The sequence below is a fragment of the Narcine bancroftii genome, chromosome 1, assembly GCF_036971445.1.
Source record: "Narcine bancroftii isolate sNarBan1 chromosome 1, sNarBan1.hap1, whole genome shotgun sequence".
In the NCBI taxonomy this organism is placed as follows: domain Eukaryota; kingdom Metazoa; phylum Chordata; class Chondrichthyes; order Torpediniformes; family Narcinidae; genus Narcine; species Narcine bancroftii.
The window spans coordinates 35,234,540-35,250,136 of NC_091469.1; positions in this window are offsets into that span (position 1 = coordinate 35,234,540).

Sequence of the window (15,597 nt, forward strand, 5' to 3'; positions counted from 1 at the left end):
TCCAAGTTATTGTGATATATTTTCTAGCTATCACTAAAGCAATTTCAACAAATTTCACTTGATATATATTCAATGTCAATTTAGGTTTGACCCCTCTAATATCTCCCACTAAAACAGCATTGGATCCTGTGGGAATTTTACCTCTGTTTTTCATTCTAATAAATTACCTATTGTGAACCAAAAAGATTTAACTGTGGAACACTGCCAAGTTGAATGCAAAAACGCACTTGCATTTTGTTCGATCTGGTCATTATTACTTTAAAGTTTGTGGGATCTTGTGTGAAAATTGACTGCCAGGTCACCTGCATTACCACAGTAGCTGCACTTCAAAAGTAATTCATTGGTTTCTGGTGTATTTTTGTTGAATGACAACATTGTCTGACTGAATTAATGCAACCTAGATTGTATACCTAAAATGGATGAGGGGGGGGGATGGGGGGGTGGCTTGGGAGGAGGGAGGGGGGGGGAGAAAAAGTCACTGTAAATGTGTGAAAAAGAAAAAGTGTATATCATGGCTATTGTGATTTATGGTGTGAAAAAAAAAAAAAAGTAATTCATTGGTTGTGAAAGATTGTGTTATCCTGAGATTCTGGATGACAGTGTAGGAAAACTAATGTTCTTTTTTCATCAATGTGCTTTACCATCAATGATGTCTCCTTTCAAAGATGAAAAGATTAAAAAAAGAGATATGATGTTTTTCCATGGGTCACGATTATTGTGACCAATGTTCAGAAAAGACTAAATGAACATTATTTCAACTTGAGCAGAATGTGATTCTGGCCATACAACTTACTTTAGTGAATGCATCTAATTTTAGATGAATATTAGGTAAATATTTTGGTTAAACTTCTGGGGCACAATGCTATTCTTTAGGTACTGTGGAAACATCCGAGCTCTGCTCAGGGAAAAGTGCAGGAGGCATTCCATGAAAGGTCAATTTGAGTGGGGCTAGAATGAATCAGCAGTGATGTCCTGTGAATTGCATGGTGGATCATGTCGGTGAAGTAGCATTGATTCTATGAATGGACTGAAAGGCCAATGGTAGATCTTTGTGAAAGGTGCAGAATAAGCCATAAATGGCCTTTTTTTTTAAAAACTACTGCTCTGCTTGAATGTTAGACCCGAGTACAGCATCCTGATTACATTGAAGAATATATACAGGGTTAAAATTGTAGTTTGTAGGAAGATGAAGATGCCAGGCTATTTGGAATTCCTGGGGAAAAAACACCCGGGAAGAGAAGCAGTTAACATTTCATCATCAACATCTAAAGGTTGTAATAATGATGAATTGATTGTCCTGTACATTGAACAGTGTACTTAAAAAATTATAATAGTAATTAATTGAATTAACATAAAGTAACAATAAATACATATGAGAGATAAGAAATATTAAGAGTAATCCTAGTTCAAAAAAGAGATTTGCAATGGTGAACAAACCCATGATTAGTATACCAAAGGGAGATTCAAGAGTCTGATAGCTATTGGAAAGAAACTGTTCTTGAACTTGGAAGTTATAAGCATCTTCTTGTGAATTAATTCCTGATCGAGTAAATTTTACTCTTGAGGGTGCATCATGAGAAGGTTGAAGTGCGGTATTTATATTCCTGAGATTTTTCTTGGAGTTATATTGTGATTGAGCAAATCTGAAATTATCTCATTGCATTGTTACTATAATTTAGGATGTGATCGATTGAAGGCAGTCATTAACCAAAGTTATTTAGGGAAACTGTCAAATGTCCATCGTCCCAATTCCTGGGCATCAATGGAAGAGCTCCTCAGAGCAATGAACCAGACATACATATCTGTAGTTCCTTCACAATGATCTTCTGTTCATCAAAGGTCAGAAATAGGATTATTTATTGCATTAAAGTCCATTCAAAATTTCTTGATAACTTGGCAAATGAAGCAGCCCACATCTGCTTATAGCAAGACCTATACAAAAATCGAGCATGGGCAGATAAGTGCCAAGTCACATTTTTGCCACCAAAGAACAAGGTATTGACCATTGTGTCTAACCATCTACATTGCCATACTGACATCCCCCACTACCAATATCCTGCATAGGCCACATCGACACCAAAGAGGTAATCATCAGACATTAGGTATCCTGCTGTGAGTGAATTCACCACCTGACACCAAAAGCCATTTTATCATCTCCAAGGTACTTCAAGAATGTAATGGAGCACTTTCCATGTGCATCCATAACTCTTAAGAAGTTCCGCATGGTCTAAGGTAAAACAAACAACATGAATAGCACCTCTTCAGAAACCCAAAACATTCATTCCCTCTCCACAGCAACACAATGGCTGCACTCACTAGGCACTTTCAGGTGGTCAAAATATCCTGATATAAAGCCCCATATTCTACCTTTATGTGGCTGTTGGGAGACCACCTGAAAGTGGAGAACCCGACCAGGAGGAGCACTTACCTAACCCTCCTCCTGTTGGTATAATTTCCGGCTCTGAGAATCCCCCATTGCACCTGAAAGCAGCAGTGGAACTACGGCCACAGTCCACAGGAGCCAGCGTTTGCTCGGACACGGCTCTCCTTCAGCTGGCACGTTCAGGTGACAGAAAGGTGTCTTCTCCATGGCCACCTGAATGTCCCAGCTGCAGTCCCCCAGCCGTGTCTGCCAGCGCATTATCTGTGTCCGAGCACCTGAAAGCGGCTATTGATTAGCAGATTATCCGCTCATCATCGTTGCCATTTGAAGGAACTCACCGTCTCTGAATTATATCCTGTTTTTTGATGTTACAACTTGAATTAAAATATCCATCATTCTGCATTTTGGAACAAACTAATACCATGAATAATGCTCTATAAATGTATATTGTTCTTCAACATTTTTTTGGGATAATAAACTCAAACCAATAAATGAACTACATTCTTTTTACTTCATTTATTGCAATCAACTATTATCCAATGGTACTGTCAACATATCCCTGTTGGAGTAAGTGTAATTACAATTTGTACAATTGGAAGATTTATATTGCACTAAATGTCAGCTTCTAATTTCTTCCCTTTTGGAGTACAGAAACGTGTTGGAACAGGTTCAGCTTGAAAAAGCTAGATGAGAAAATTATAGTTTGACATTATCCTTTATTGGAATAATTGAACACAGCTGGCAATTCCGATTCCTATATTGATGCTGCATTTTTTTTCTTGATTTCTTATTAGACTTTTATTTCAACTTGCCTTTCTAAATTTTTCACTGGTTCTGGAAGGAGCAAACACATCTCTTTCTTACTGCTCCCATCAGTAAAGTGTAGCAAGGTTCGCAACGCTAGGTTCAGGAACAGCTGCTACCCCTCCACCACCAGACTCCTCAACAACAAACTCCATCAGGGAACCATTTATGGACATTTACTTTTGCACTTTATTGATTTTTTTTCTCTTTGTATTGCATGGTCATATGTAAACAAATAAAGAAATATAAACCATGTGTACATTGAGTACAGCTTTTTTTTTTGCACTACCACAGTGGTTCTCAACCTTTTTCTTTCCACTCACATGCCACTTTAAGTATTCCCTATGCCATCAGTTCTCTGTGATTAGTAAGGGATTGCTTAAAGTGGGATGTGAGTGGGAAAAGGTTGAGAATCGCTGCTCTGGACCCAATTGTTACTGAAATATTTTGCTTGAGAAAAATAATCATTGGGCCATTTCCTTTGGAGTTATGAAATCGTGCACCGAAATGAATCAAATAGGTACAATTAAACAGGGGTTTTCAAACATTTTCTTTCCATCCACATACCACTTTAAGCAATCCTTCACTAATCACAGAGCACCTAAGGCATAGGGAATACATAAGGTGGAAGGTGTGTGGAAAGAAAAAGGTTGAGAACCACTGCGTGACTACAGTTAAGTGGTAATTCTGCCTCAGCTGTGGCAACAAACTCAGGGTTGTATTTATCTGACAATAAATTTGAAATCTGAATCAGAAATATCTTTTTGTTGTTCCACTCTCAAACCTAATCAAGCCCAGCCTTTGTAATCAGAATGTCTAGAGCTCTACTCCTGAAACATGTTTCCTCTCCTGAGACTGATATCTGAGTAAATTGTGAGATGTGAATCACAGAGAAGGTATGAAGTAATGATTGAGGATTAATTTTAAATCTTGACCATGGTGGATCATCATGCAAAGGTCAGTCTGGATCAAAGACAACCTCAATCCAAAGTGTAAATGTTAAACTACATGATCCGAGAATGAGGTCTTTCAAGAAGAGAGATTAGGGACCATGGAGCGATAAAAGACTTGACACAAGTCTGACGAATCGATACAAAATTATCAGAGACAACAGGTTTTACTCTGTGAGAAATAATATGAATGAAAGGAAACTTTATTAAGTATGCAAGATCAGTTTTTTTTAAGGTACATTCAGATGTGAAGCATGATCTGCATTACCACCCAAACAATGACTAATTGGGAATCTTATCAGAGAATGAATATGTAGAATGCAGAGCTAGCAAATACTATCTTACCTATACTAAAATGGATATTTATTCAAAAAGTAGGAAGGCAATTTATGGCTGATATTCCAGAAATAAGAAGGGGATTAAGCAGGTGAAGCAGGCGATGGAATAGAAAGAGAAATTGGCCTGGAAAATTATAGGGATTCACATAAGCTTACAGTATTCCCCATTGTGTCTGAGCTCAATCTGCAAAGAATTATTGAGAAAGTTTACTCTTATTTTATTTCCAATCTTTGTTTTCCCCATTGGGCATTATTCTAATTCATTTTTGAATCTGCTTCCTACAACCTTAAATCAAGTCATCGAAGATCAGAAATTTTTGATTTATATATTAAAAAAAATCCTCCTGGGTATTTCACTTTGTTTAACAATCCTACAACCAGATGGAACCAATTCCTTACTACCCTTGATGACTAGACCTGTAGAAGTGCAACCAGCTGCAGCTACTTTGAAACAGAAATCAGAGTCTATACTGGAACTGGAGCTGGATGAACTCTGGATCATTCAGTAGGCAGAGGCAGTGATAGACAGATGCTTCAGAGAGACAGTCACGCCAAATGTCAGGAGGCATGTAGCTGGGTGACTGTTAGGAGAGGGAAGGGGATTAAGCAGACAAGCAGAGCACACCTGTGGCCATTCCCCTCCACAACATGTATACCGTTTTGGATACTGTTGGGTGGATGATCTACCAGAGAAAGTCATAGTGGTCACATCTCTGGCACAGAATCTGGCCCCTCAGCTCAGAAGGGAAGGGGGGGTGGGTGAAGAGCTATGGTGATTGGGGATTCATTGGTTAGGTGAACAGAAAAGGAGGTTTCTGTGAATGAGATTGAGGCTCCTCGGTGATGGGATGCCTCCCAGGTTCCAGGGTCAGGGACATCTCTGATCGAGTTCACAGCATTCATGGGGAGGGTAAGCAGCCAAATGTTGTGATCTATGTGGGGACCAATGATAGAAATAGGAATGAGGTCCTGAAAATGGAATATAGGGAGTTAGGAAAGAAGTTGAAAAGCAGGACCTCAAGGGTGGTAGGAAAGAAGTTGAAAAGCAGGACCTCAAGGGTGGTAATCTCAGGATTGCTGTCTGTGCCATACTCCAGAGAGAGGAGGAAGAGGAAACTGTGACAGATGAATGTGTGGCTGAAGAGTTGGTGCAGGGGGCAGGGGTTCAGATTTATGGATCATGGGGATATCTTCTGGGGAAGTCTGTACAAAGAGGACAGGAACTGGAAAGAGATGAATATCAAGGCAGGCAGGCTGAGGAGGGTTTAAACTTGTTTGATAGAGGTATAGGAGCTAGAATGTGAGTGCAGAGAATAGGGCACAAGGTCAAAAGCAGGATGCAATTGTTTACTGAGTTTGAGAGGAAAGACCGATGGGACAAAACATGAATGTATTCAATTAGAAAGTTTGAAATGTGTCTACACTGCCTTCCATAAATGTTTGGGACAAAGAAACTTTGTTCCTTTATTTGCCTGTGTTCACCACAGTTTTCAAACAATTCACATGCAATTAAAGTGCATATTTCCAGATTTGATTCACGGTTATTTGTATACATTTTGGTTTAATTTTGCAGAAGTTACAGCACTTTTTATACCTAGTCCCATCATTTCAGGGCACTGTAATATTTGGGACATTTGGCTTCACAGGGCTTTGTGAGTACTTGTATGTTTAATTGCTTCATTGGTGCAACTGTAAAAGAGCTAGACTTGATTCTTACCTTTGAATCACCTTTGGAGTCTTCAGTAGCCATTTTTTCAACTCGAGGACCAGAGTTGTACCAATGAAACTCAAAAGAACCTTTGAGGCTGAAAAAAAAAGAATTAAACAATAATTAAACATTGCCCAAGCCTTAAGATTACCAAAATGAAATAAGAAAGAGCATGCTGCTGAGCTCAGTTATCGCAAGGGACTGGTATTCCGAGGGAGACCTCCATTGCTGATGTCAGAATTCTCATCATAATGAAGAAAAATCCCCAAGTACCTGTCTGACAGATCAGAAACCCTCTTCAGGAGCCAAGTGTAGATATGTCAAAAGCTTTTCTATTGTCCATAGAAAAGAAATAGAGAGGCAAACCACTAGTTAGTCAGTCAAAGGATGGCCAGATTACAGTTTGCCAAGAAGTATTTAAAAGGGCCTGCAGAATTCTGGAGAAAGGTCTTGTGGACAAATGAGTCCAAGATTAACCTATATCAGAGTGAGTGCAAGAGCACAGTGTGGAGGCATAAAGGAACTGCCCAAGATCCAAACCATATTACCTTTGCCATGGATTGCATCTTGCAGTGTAACCTCTGATTTGTGTTCATGAATTCTTCTACAAACCGTAGTCATTGACACATCCGCACCTGCATCCTAAATAGCGTTTCTAATCTGTCGGGCATCTGTTTGGGGAGTTTTCTTCACTTTGATGAGAATTCTTTGATCATTCGCGGTGGAGGTCTTTGGAATACCAATCACTTACAATTACTGAGCTCACCAGTACACTCTTTCTTCTCAATGATGTTCCAAACTGTTGATTTTGGTCATCCTATGGTTTGGGTGATGTCTCTTGCTATTTTATTCTTGTTTATCAGCCTCAATCACTTATTTGATCTTCAATGGCACAACTATGATCCTCTTGTAGAAAAATGGCAACTACATACACTAATACATAATCAAAAGCTTTGAAGCAACCTTAGCTCTCTTATACCTGCACTAATGAAGCAATTAAACATACCTGAGTAATCACAAAGACTCATGAAGCCAAATGTGCCAAATATAGTGATGCCCTAAAATGTGGGGACCATGTATAAAAAGTGCTGTAAATTCTACATAGTCAAACCAAAATGTATAAAAACAACCTGAAATAAAATCTGTAATGTGCACTTTATTTACATGTGAATTATTTGATTATAAATTTAAAACTAAATAAAGGGGGGAAAAAGTTTCTTTGTCCAAAACATTATGAGGAGGGCACTGTATTTCAATGCTGGGAGTATTAGGAATAAAGGAGATTAGATAAGATTAAACTTTTTTGTCAGTGTGAAAAGTAAAATTCAAAGCCAATGAAATGCAATTAGCATCAACCAGATGTTAAAAAATAGTGCTACTTAAATACAAATAAGTACGTGCAAATAAAACTAAGTGGATTCAGCAAGCAAACAATTATAAAAGCACTGACAGTACAATGTGAGAGCAGCGCTGTGATTTAAGCTTCAACAGAGTCACAGCCTTGGAGTGGGGGGAGGGGGAAAGCTCTTCTTGAGCCTGCTGGTTTGAAAGCGAAGGCTCTTGTAGTGCCTATCGGATGGAAGAAGAGTAAAAAGTCCACAGTTAGGGTGTGGACTTAATGATGCCTTTCGCCCTACCAAGACAGCATTCTCAATGGTGGGCAATTGGGTGCCGATAATCTGCTAGGCAGTTTTCACCACCCGCTGAAGTGCTTTGTGGTCCAATATGTGACAATTGCCCTACCACTGAGATGCCATAGTAAGTAAGCTCTCAATGGTACAGCAGTAAAAATTCATCAATAGCCTGGGATGGAGGTGTGTTTTCTTCATGCTCCATGGTAAATAAATGTGCTGCTGCAACTTTTTGATCAGGATGGAGAAGTTCAGGGACCAGGTGAGATAATTGGAAATGTGCACACTGAGGAATCTGAAGCTTGATGCATGTTCCACCACAACTCCATTGAAAAATAGGTGCATGAGTGTGGCTTCCAGTACATCTGAAGTCTACATTATCTCCTTGGTTTACTGAGTGTTAAGTGCCAAGATGATGTTGGCACATCACGCTGCCAGGTGCTGGATCTCGTTCCTATTGGCAGTCTCATCATCCATTGTGGTGTCATCTGCAAACTTGATTATGGTATTGGAGCCATTTACAGGAACACATTCATAGGTGAAAAGGGAATAAAGAAGAGGGCTCAGCACACAGCCCTGAGGCACACTGGTGCTTAAGGTGAAAATGGAAGAGAGGAGATTGTCTAAATTAACAAATTGGTGTCTGTTTATCAAAAGGTTCAGAGTCAATTTGCAGAGGGATGAGCTGATTCCAAGCTGACAAAGTTTGGTGATCAGTTTGGAGGGAATCACTGCATTGAAAGCTGAACTAAAATCAATGAACAACATTCTGACACAAGAGTTGGAGCTGTCCAAGGGGTCAAGATGGAATGAAGTGCTGTGGAAATGGCATCCTCAGTTGACCTGATGATACTGTAGGCAAAGTGATGGGAGTCCAGGGTGATTGGCAATCAGGATTTCAAATGTGATGGAACCAGTCTCTCAAACCACTTTGCGATGAAGGGGGCAAGTGCAACTGGACGGAAGCCATTCAGACTCGTGGCGGTGGGATGCATCAGCATTGGCACAATGGTGCCAATCTTGAGGCTCATGGGAACAACTGCCTGGGCCAGGGGAAGATTGAAAATATCCACGAAGACCCCAGCCAACTGTTCTGCTCTGGCTCTAAGCACATGATGAACTTAGAGCATGGATCAGCACGTGGAACTATGATGTTGTGGCCATTACAGAGACTTGGCTGGAGGAAAGACAGGATTGGCTAAAGTAGGTACTGGGGTTTAGGCATTTTAAAAGGAATAGGATGGGAGGTAAGAGAGGGGAAGTAGCATTTCTGGTCAGGGATAATGTCATGTCTATAGAAAGGAAAGACACTGCAGAGGGAGTTTTACTGAATCTGTGAAAGTCCAAAATAGGAAAGGAGCAATCACTGTACAGGGAGTGGTCTATAGTCACCCAAATAGCCCTTGGGACACTGAAGAGCAGACAAGCAGACATATTTTGGAATGGTGCAGAATTATGGGGTGGTTGTTATGGGAGATTGCAACTTCTCTAATTTTGACTGGCATTTCCTGACTGTAAGAGCGATAGATGGGGCTGAATCAGTCAGGTGTCTTCAAGAAGGATTCCTGACTGTGGACAAAGGTATGTAGACTAGGAGAGGCCATATTGGATCTGGTACCAGGTAATGAACTTGGTCAGGTTGTGGACCACTCAGTGGGGAGCATTTTGGTGGGAGTGACCACAACTCACTGAGCTTTGGGATAGCTATGGATAAGGATAAAAGCAAACAAAATGGGAAAGTGTTCAATCTGGGAAGGGCTAATTAAAATGGGATGAGGCAGGAACTAGCAAGGGTAAATTTGAAACAGACATTTAAGGGTGAAAGCACATAATTAATGTGGAGGAAGTTGCACTTGTTTCATGATAATTTGTCCCACTGGGACATGAAAAAAATGGAAGGAAAATTTAACCATAGTTGAGAAAACAAATGAGGCAGCTATTCAAGTGGAAGTAGGAACCATACATTAGATCTAGGAAGTGTCATGATAATTAATATGTATGATATATACCGGAAGTCACGTGGTATGAGAGAGAGAGATAAGAACACAAGCAGGAGAACAAAGGAAACCGGAGAATAAAAAGACACTAAGAAGTTTACCTGATAAACTTGTGTTTAATGTTTTATTAACTTCACATTTCGGGCCACAAATGTGACATTGGCGACGAGGATGAAAGAAGCTTGAAGAAAATTAAAGACTAAACAAGATTACAGAGGATTACAGACAACTTCAAGGTGATAAGAATTTTCTCTTTGTCTCAGAACTTTTGGGGCTGGAATATTTCCTCATGGCTGGTGCAGACAGTGACTTTCTAACACATCGTGGAATTGCTCATTTTGACCCGACTGGTGATGCAAGTACTGTAAGTGTGAAGTGGAAGGCATGGCTGGAAGAATTTGAATCCTATGCCGACAGTCGTGGCCTATTTCTACATACCGGTACAGTTGAACAAAAAGCGAAGAGAAGGGCGTTACTTCTTTTCACTGCAGGACACTCAGTTCGGGAAACATTTAAGACACTTTTAAATACTGGAAGAAAGAATGAGTACCAGAAAGCGGTAGATGCATTAAATGCACACTATGTAGTGACATCGAATGCTACATTTCAATGCCATTTGTTTCGGAGAACGAGACAAGAAGATGGCCAGACAATTGCTCAGTACGTGACGAGACTATGCCAGCTAGCTGTTGGATGCAATTACATGCCAGCTGATTTGGACAACCAATTACTGGATCAAGTCGTACAGCACTGCAGATCAGATAAACTCAGAAGACGTCTACTGGAAAGAGGGAGTGAGTTGGAACTCACCGATGCTTTAACCATTGCTGCTGCATTAGAGGCTGTTGAAGGGCAATTTCATACCATGACCCTGAAAGACAACTCAAGCCAGCAAATTAAGAGGCTCTCACATCGCCATAATCAGCCAAGATATACGTCGACACAGGACGTAGAGTGTTATCGATGTGGAAACCGAGGTCACTTTGGAAAAGACCCATATTGCCCGGCCAAAGCCAAAGTTTGCAGAAAGTGTGGAGGCAAGGACCACTTTGCAAAGAAGTGCAAAAGCAAGTCCAATGCAGACCAGAAGAGGAAGAGTACAACTTCCAAAGGCAAAGCCTAGGGGAAAGGAAAGTATCCTGGAAAGAAAGATACCATTCGCCAGATAGACGGTGACGATGATGATACCCAGGAGGAACAGAGTTGTTACCAATTTACGTTGAATGAAATACGTCGTGAGAAGGTCCCAGTGATCATTGGTGGAGTGACAGTGCAGGTCATTGTAGACTCAGGCAGTGACAGTAATGAGATTGATCGACATTTATGGGAGAAGTTGAAAAGGAAAAAGATCATCTGTACCTCAAAGAAGTGTTCCAAGAAACTGTATCCATACACAGCAACCAAGCCATTGCAGACCATTGGATGTTTTACTGCAACTGTTGAAGCTGGAGATAAGTACACCGAAGCAGAGTTTATGGTCATAGAAGAGAGGGGAGAACCATTGCTGAGTAGAAGCACAGCGCAAGACCTGGCAATACTTCATATTGGAGCTTGTGTCAATTCAATTCAGTCATACGAGGATATGAAGCAAGAATTCCCCGCAGTCTTCCAAGGAGTAGGAAAGCTGAAAGGTCGACAATTGAAGCTAGCGGTAGATGAAACGGTCAAACCCAAGGCACAATCAATGCGCCGAACTCCGTTTGGACTTCGTGGGAAAGTAGAAGCCAAAATTAAAGAATTGATCGAGCAAGACATTATAGAACCGGTGGAACATTCGACACAATGGTTCAGTCCCGTAGTGATTGTGCCCAAACCAAAGGGTGACATAAGACTAAGTATTGACATGAGAATGGCCAATGAAGCTATAATTAGAGAACGACACCCTATACCAACAATGGAGGAAATACTTCAAGAACTAACTACCAGCAAGGTATTCTCAAAAATTGATCTGAAATGGGGCTATCATCAATTAGAGCTGGATCCAGGTTCCCGAGATGTGACTACATTTGTGACTCACTGTGGACTGTATCGTTACAAGAGACTATCATTTGGAATTAATGCAGCTTCGGAGATCTATCAGTATGAAATCCATCGAGTGATTCAAGGCATTCCTGGAGTTGCCAACATTTCTGACGACATCATAGTCCATGCACCAACGAAGGAAGAGCATGACAAATGGTTGAGGCGTGTACTATCTATACTACAGGAGGCAGGCCTTACCGTGAATCGAAACAAGTGCTAGTTCGGTGTGTCAGAAATGGACTTCATGGGACACAGACTTACAAGGGAAGGACTAAACCCTGCAGAGGCCAAGTGAAAGCTATTGCAGAGGCACGTGCACCTCAGAACGCAACAGAGGTGAGGAGTTTCCTGGGATTGGTCAATTTTTGTGCAAAGTTCATTTCTAATTTCGCTACAGTGGCAGAACCACTAAGGAAACTAACCAGGAAAGGTGTACCATTTCATTTTGGATCTGAGCAGAAGAAAGCATTCACAGCGCTGAAGCAAAGCCTGACAAATGCAAAAACTCTTGGATATTATGATCCGGCGGCATCAACCAAAGTCATAGCGGATGCCAGCCCAGTTGGTTTAGGAGCCGTGTTGGTCCAGATGCATGATGGAGGACCGAGAATCATTGCCTATGCCAGCAGATCGTTATCAGATGTGGAAAGAAGATACTCTCAGAAGAGAAAGAAGCACTCGGACTTGTATGGGCCTGTGAGAGGTTCCATGCATATTTATATGGCATTGAATTTGAACTCATCACAGATCATAAGCCATTAGAGGTGATCTATGCACCTAGATCCAAACCATGTGCTAGAATAGAGAGATGGGTACTCAGACTACAACCCTACAAATATAAAGTAATCCACATTGCAGGGAAAGCAAACATTGCAGATCCGCTGTCCAGATTGGTGAAGGTTTGAGGTCCACAATCCAAGTCAGAATTGGGAACAGAAACAGAGAGATTTGTACGCTTCGTAGCTATTCAGGCGACACCAAAAGGTGTGACTACGAAGGAAGTCGAGAGAGAATCCGAACGTGATCCAGAACTCATGGAAGTAAGAGAATGCATACAGAGTGGACAATGGGACAAGTGTACTCACAAGGCTTACATTCCCATTAGAGACGAACTTTGTTGCATCGGACAGTGTGTATTAAGAGGTTGCAGATTGGTGATACCACAAAGATTGAGACCGAAGATCATATCCTTAGCGCATGAAGGACACCTAGGTATTGTTGGTACCAAGCAAAACCTCAGGACCAAGGTATAGTGGCCAGGTTGTGATCAAGACGCAGAGAAATTTGTTAAAACTTGTCACGGAAGTCAAATCACAAGTAGGAGTAATCCGCCAGAACCGATCCGGAGTACGCAACTCCCGACAGGACCATGGATCGACGTAGCTGTTGATTTCCTTGAATCTTTACCGACAGGTGAATCAATTATGGTAGTGATAGATTACTACAGCACATACTATGAGTACGTGGTGTTGAAGTCCACAACCACTGAAAAAACAATACAAGCATTAGCAGAGATATTCGCAAGATATGGATTACCTGTTACATTATACTCTGACAATGGTCCACAATTCACTTCTGAGACATTTGCGGAATACATGAGGACCACAGGTATCCACCATCATAAAGTAACACCGAAATGGCCGCAAGCCAACGGAGAAGTAGGGAGACAAAATCAGTCCATTGAAAAACGATTGAGGATTGCACACGCAGAAGGACAAAATTGGCGAGAAGCATTGTTATCTTATGTGGCTGTCTATCGAGCAACGCCTCATGCAACCACTGGAAAAAGTCCTGCAGAAGCATTTTTGGGAGAAAAATCCGCACAAAAATGCCAGAAATAAAGGAAATCCGAGACGACCAGGAGATGAGGGACCACAATGCTGAAAAGAAAGGTCCAGCGAAGCTGTACACAGATTCGAAATGTGGAGCCAAGTACTCAGACATCATGCCAGGAGATAATGTTCTAGTGAGGCATGAAACTGGTGGTAAGCTAGACACACCTTATTACCATCAACCCTATACTGTCGTATCCAGAAGTGGCAGTATGGTGACAGTCAAGTCTCCGACTGGAGTCCTGTATAAGAGAAATGTATCAGGTGTAAAAAGGTACCAGTCCAGAGATACATCGAGCGAAGAGGTTGAAAGGCCAATACGAGATGCTGAAACTGAGAGACCTGATGATGTTCCAGAGGCAGTTACCAGCACCCCTGATGAAGTGACTAGAGCGCCAGAAACACCCGAAGCCGCGGCTAGCAGTATTTTTGACGCTGAGAGTGAACAACCGAGAAGCGACGACAATATCGCAGGCAGGCCGAAACGAAACCGGAAAGCGCCCAAACGATACGAAGACTTTGTGCCATAGTTTTAATAAGAACTTTGGGACAGTGTTTAATCTTATATCATAAAGTGCATGTATGAGTGCTGTAGGAAGTCAATTTTATGCAGTTGAGTTATAGTATTACCATTAGTTACGATGTTTGTATGTTTCCGAGGGATATTGGTAAGTGAAGGTAAAGTTTATTTCTGATTAAAGGAGGGATGTCATGATAATGAATATGTATGAGATATACCGGAAGTCACGTGGTATGAGAGAGAGAGATAAGAACACAAGCAGGAGAACAAAGGAAACCGGAGAATAAAAAGACACTAAGAAGTTTACCTGATAAACTTGTGTTTAATGTTTTATTAACTTCACATTTCGGGCCACAAATTTGACACCCCCCTCCCCCCCCCCCCCACACACACACACACACACACACACACACACACACACACACACACACACACACACACACACACACACACACACACACACACACACACACACACACACACACAGAGCCATGGGAAAGAAATAGCAGACAATTAATAACAAAAGTGGGGAAAATAGCATGTGAACAAAATGCACACACACACACAAAAACTGGTACACACAATGATCAGGGAAAAAAATCACTACCATGTTCCATCATCCCTTGACTCAGTGCAGACACGGCTCTTTGTTACAAGGGACACTAATTCATTGCTCCTAACCCTTTTAACAGTCCATAACTTGCCAACAGTTTCTCCAGCGCCCTTCCACATCTCTAGGCCTAAAGTGAAGCAGGATAATCCCAAGCTGGCAGAGAGAGAACAAAGAACACAAGGCACCTTTATAGTTCTGGAGGTTCCAGCCCAGGTTGTTAGCAAGGTCCAATGGCTTGGTACCAATTACAACAGCCAAAGGCTAAGGCCAAGTACTGGCAGGCTGGAGAGTCCAGTCCAGGTTATTTACATGGCACCAACAGCAAGGTGCTCACTAATAGGTGGGGCGGAACCAAACTTTGATTTGTAGCTGGTATGTTCTCGGACTAGGCAGCGGGCAGTGCTGTCACATAACAGCCACAACCCTTCCCAAATCAACATCCCTACTGCTAACCTGTTTTGAAAATAAGTTCATTGGTACAGATGGTTTGTGCCCAGAATATTGTCTGGAAGAACTCGTGTGCTATGATGCTCAGGGTCTGGTTGACTAACCAACAAACAGAACCATTACAGAAAGCACATTTCCCCTTGAGGCCAATGTGAATCAGGTCCTTTATTACTCCATCCAGTGCTCTCATAATGTTGTAATTAATTCTTCTCTCATCTCTACTATTCCAAAGAAAACAAGCTGAGCTTGTCTATAAATTTTCTTGGCCTAGCAACGTGTTCGCAAGTTCTTTTCGCATCTTGTCCAGTGTTCTCACATCTCTCCTGTAATGTAGTGACCAGAACTGTAAGCA